The sequence below is a fragment of the Pongo pygmaeus genome, chromosome 19 (assembly GCF_028885625.2).
Source record: "Pongo pygmaeus isolate AG05252 chromosome 19, NHGRI_mPonPyg2-v2.0_pri, whole genome shotgun sequence".
Lineage (NCBI taxonomy): Eukaryota > Metazoa > Chordata > Mammalia > Primates > Hominidae > Pongo > Pongo pygmaeus.
The window spans coordinates 76584642-76589942 of NC_072392.2; the positions used below are offsets into that span (position 1 = coordinate 76584642).

Below are 5301 nucleotides of genomic sequence, written 5' to 3' on the forward strand. Positions count from 1 at the left end.
TTGGGACTTTCTCCAGCAATACCTTGCAGTGTGGGAGGGGAGAAACCGGGCAATAAGAGCCAGCTGGGGCTGGGAAAACACGGACAGTAGAAAACCAGTGAAGGGAAGAAATCTTTGGCATTTATGAGCAAATTTCAAAATGGCTGAGCATGAGATCTAGGCCAGGAGGAAATATGAGTGAAATGAAAAGAGTGCTTATAATTGAAGAGAAGAGCGTAGATGAATGACTTAGAGACACCATGAAATGTTCAGTGGTAGAGAAAAAGAAGAATATTTCCAGTTCTAGGTGCTTTGGGAGCCACAGCTTAAGGTGCAGACATGGCCAAGTCCAAGAACCACAGCACACACAACCAGTCCTGAAAAAGGCACAGAAATGGTATCAAGAAAACCCAGTCACAAAGATATGAATCTCTAAGGGGATGGACCCCAAGTTCCCGAGGAACATGTGCTTTGCCAAGAAGCAAAACAAGAAGGGCCTAAAGAAGATGCAGGCCAACAGTGACAAGGCCATGAGTGCACGCGCTGAGGCTATCAAGGCCCTCGTAAAACCCAAGGAGGTTAAGCCCAAGATCCCAAAGGGTGTCAGCTGCAAGCTCGATCAACTTGCCTACATTGCTCACCTCAAGCTTGGGAAGCGGGCTCGTGCCCACATTGCCAAGGGGATCAGGCTGTGCTGGCCAAAGGCCAAGGCCAGGGATCAAACCAAGGCCCAGGCTGCAGCTCCAGCTTCAGTTCCAGCTCAGGCTCCCAAAGGTGCCCAGGCCCCTACAAAGGCTTCAGAGTAGATATCTCTGTCTGCCAATGTGAGGACAGAAGGACTGGTGTGATAACCCACGAGCTGCCATCTGCATGGGGCTGGGGTCCTCAAATAAACCTGAGGCAGGAAAAAGAAAAAGAAGAATAAGTTGGGTCAGAGGGAATTTCATAGAATGAGATTTAGAAGTCAAGCCACTTTAAATAATGACAGAATCTAACGTGTGGGTTTGATTACATTATCTCTTAAACCTCTTCCAACTCTAAAACTCTATGAGAAATATGAGTGAGTGAATACTGCACTTACATCCAAATTTCCAAGTGGCTGACAGCGTGACCCCAATCGATCCTTGTTACATGTAAAGTCCCATCAAGTACAAGTCCATGGGGATAGACTTGGACTATTTTAGGAATTTCTGCATGTGCTCAATGCTAAGGATAATCAATCACTATTGGACCTACATGTCTTTCAGAAACAATTTTTTTTTTTTGAGACAGGATCTCACTCTATTACCCAGGCTGGAGTGCAGTGGTGACATCATATCTCACTGCAGCCTCAAACTCCTGGGCTCAACCAATTCTCCGGCCTCAGCCTCCTAAATAGCTGGGACTACAGACATGAGCTACATGCCCAGCTAATTTTTAAATTTTTTGTAGAGATGAGGGTTCTTACTATGTTGCCCAAGCTGGTCTTGAACTCCGGGCCTCAGGGAATCCTCCTGCCTCAGCCTCCCAAAGTGCTAAGAATGGCTGGGTGTGGTGGTTCATATCCGTAATCCCACCACTTTGGGAGGCCAAGGTGGTTGGATCCCTTAAGCCCAGGAGTTTGAGACCAGCCTGAGCAACATGGACTCCACCTCTACAAAAATTACAAAAATTAGCTGGGCATGGTGGCGCATGCCTGTAGTCCCAGCTACTCAGGAGTCTGAGGGAGGAGGATTGCTTGAGCCCAGGAGGTTGAGGTTGCAGTGAGCCATGATGGTGACACTGCACTCTAGCCTGGGACAGAGCAAGACTCTGTCTCTAAATAAATAAATAAATAAAACAAAGTGCTGGAATTACAGGTATGAGCCACCATGCTCAGCAAAACTTTTAATATAAATTCTACTGTCACCAGTATTTGAGAGTAGACTGTGGAAGTTAGGTAAGATCAGAGTCTGTGTCACATAAAAGCAAATGTATGACTAAAAAGAAAAAAAAACCTTTGCTTCACACGTATCCATGTGATAGAGGTTTATCCTCACTTCCCCCTTTCCCTTCCCTCAGTCAATTTGCAATAATAATAATTTAAAAAGGTAAAATGGTGATGTCGTGGAACAAATTACTTTGTTTGAAAGACAGAACCGCAGGTTGGTGTTTATGGGAGGACTCAGACTTGGCATGGTATTGTGAGGCAAAGAGGACGCTTGTTAGGAACTTGTGATCATTATTGAACCAGGCAGGGGAACCTGGGCCCCTGAACTCTGTCTCTTTATACTGCATTTTGAAAGCAGCACTTGGCTCTCCAATTGCCCCATATGCTGGTTTTATTCGGTGGCTCAGCTGGGTGGAGTGAACTCTGGGAAGAGATGCATTCATTTTTAGTTACCTCACCAGATTGCTAATTTTCACTCTGGAGGCATAAATCACCATAATTACTGTAATCCCAAGACGAAGGGGCTGCTATTCTGGCACAAGGGCAGCAGCTATTTGTACCGCCAAAGCTGTTCTACCTGAGAGCTGGGGAAAGAGTTGCATATGGCTGGTTCTGCAGGACACTCTTAGATTTGGGGTGGAGGGTGTGCTGGGAACCCATTCTCCTTTACCTGGGAGAAATGGAGATCCTGGAGGAGCAGTTTCTTCTGTGTTAGTGGCAAGCCTGTGGCTTAAGACAGAGCTTTGGCCCTCAGCTCACTGCACAGCCCACACTGCCCAGCTGTTGACATGTTTGACTTGCAAACAGAACGTCAACAGAACTTCAGAACTTCAGTTCCTCTTCTCTCATCTTTTCCCATCATCTCATTCCTTGGTTTGTCTTGGTTTTTGTTTTTGCATTTCTCCTGAGGAAATCCTCATTAATTTCTGAAGAAATTACCTCAAATAGAAACCAGAGGCTATAAAAATCCCTAGTCCCCTGGAGCAGAGGCTAAATATCATTAGAGAGGGGGAAAACAAAAAAAGGCCAATGTAACTTGTCACTTTGTCATTCATACTTATAATATTGATTAAAATTGTTTTCTTGTTCTTTATTATTTTTAATAGAGATGGAGCCTTGCTATATTGTTGAGGCTGGTCTCCAACTCCTGGCCCCAAGCAATCCTCCCACTTTGGCCTCCCAAAGTGCTGGGATTGCAGGTGTGAGCCACCATGCCTGGCCATTTTTTTTTTTTTTTTTTTTTTTTTTTTTGAGACAGAGTCTCATTCTGTTGCCCAGTCTGGAGTGCAGTGGCACGATCTCGGCTCACTGCAAACTCCACCTCTCAGGTTCCAGCGATTCTCCTGCCTCAGCCTCCCGAGTAGCTGGGATTCCAGGCGCCCGCCATCATGCCCGACTAATTTTGGTATTTTTAAAGTAGAGACTTGTTTTCACCATGTTGGCCAGGTTGGTCTCGGACTCCTGACCTCAGGTGATCCGCCTGCCTTGGCCTCCTAAAGTGCTGGGATTACAGGGGTGAGCCACCGTGCCCAGCCCAGTGTTTTTCTTTTTAAATAAAATCAACCTAAACTGAGTCTAAAAAATACCAACTAGATCCTGAATCAAGGTCGCTTAAAAGATGAGTAACTGGTGCAGTGGCTCATGCCTGTAATCCCAGCACTTTGGGAGTCTGAGGCGGGCAGATCACAAGGTCAGGAGATCAAGACCATCCTGGCTAACACGGGAAACCCCGTCTCTACTAAAAATACAAAAAATTAGCCGGGCGTGGTGGCAGGCGCCTGTAGTCCCAGCTACTCAGGAGGCTGAGGCAGGAGAATGGTGTGAACCTGGGATTCGGAGATTGCAGTGAGCCGAGATCGTGCCACTGCACTCCAGCCTGGGCAACAGAGCAAGACACCATCTCAAAAAAAAAAAAAAAAAAAAAAGAAAGAAGAAAAAAAGAAAAAAGATGAAAAACTGATAAATAAATATGAAAAAATTCCTTGCCATTTCCACAGAAGGTGGAGAGGCTGAGATGGGGGAATAACATTTTCTTGACAAGCTCACATCATAATGGTGTCTGGGTGCCTGGCTTTGTGTTTGTTTTTGCCTGACATTTTGAAGAGTCTTAAAATGCAAGAGAAAGGGGAAACTTGACTATACCAAAAAAGAAAAAATCTGCTTAGGAGGAACATTTTTTTTTTGCCTAATATTGTAAAGCCTTGGAGAATTTAGAATCTAAAGCATCTGTTATTGCTGATGGTAGGTTGATGGCCTAAAAAGAGAGGGAATTGTAGGTCAGGAATGTTTTGAGCAAAATGTTTTGCGCAAAAATGAGGCTGCGCTTGGGTATTAGAAAATCAGGCAAACAAATAACAGATTGCAACAGGATAAACTGCCCTGTGAAGTAGACTTGCCCCCCAACCCCAATCTGCCTGCCCTCGGATGACAGGAAACAGACCAGCTTTTTTTTTTTTTTTTTTTTTTTTCTGTCTTCTAATCACCTGCCCTCATGTTTAGGCAGCAGAGATCTAAGTTATAAACACAGCTCTGCCAGGAGACCCCTTGGCTGAGAATGGCATTTAGAGTATTCTAGTTCTTCCTTGATGTTTTTCACTTTCAGACCTCCTATCCTTTTTAGAACTTGCCACAGTGCCTGGTCACAAGGTTGATGTTTAATACAAATTTAATAAGTTTGTCCAAATTTGGAGATGAATTCTGGGGAAAAGTCAAACAGTGAAAAATAAGGAATTTTACTTTCTCTGGGGGCTCCCAGGCTCTCTGGTTGGGTCAGGGCCCAAGTGGAGCAGGGAAGAAGGGGCCACTCTTTCTGAAGTCTCCCTGCATGAATGACAATAACAGTTGAGTGGCAGTCATATGCTTAGAAGCAAACCATTCTGATTTTGCCTTCTAGAGCAGAGATGTCTCCCCTAAGATCCATTTTACCCCAGCAGAAAAAGCCAGGGTTGTCTGGGTTGTGGCAACACTGTTTTGACAGAAAGCCCTATGATTTTTCTCACAAACTTCCCTAAGGATGCTGTCTTTCAGCTACACATACTTAGATAATTTCTTCTCCCTCACCAACTCAACCTAATGTTGCTAAGAGTTTCAGTACTTTCTCTCTGCTTTCTACCTCATCCCAACCCCCAAGTTCTTTCCCAAATTCCAGCAGCTGGGACCAGTCTCTGGGACAGAGCAGAAATAACATGCAAATTGGGGGTAGGGTTAAACACATCTATCAGTCTAGGAACAGGCAGAAAAGCAACATCCCTGTTACTACAAGTTTGTTAGCGGGAAATAATTTCTTATCCATCATGAGTGGTGGTATGGGTAGTAACTGAGCATAAGTTATTTGTAGAGATAAATTATTTACTGGGCTGTTAAAGGGCCACATGGAGGCTGTCCAAGGAAAGTCATACAATAATAACGGAAAT

At 44.6% G+C, this 5301-nt stretch overlaps 1 pseudogene; it reads left to right on the forward strand.

Moving 5' to 3' along the window:
* Positions 1-318: 318 nt before the first annotated feature.
* LOC129017325 (large ribosomal subunit protein eL29-like) lies at positions 319-820 on the forward strand (annotated as a pseudogene).
* The last annotated feature ends 4481 nt before the right edge of the window (positions 821-5301 follow it).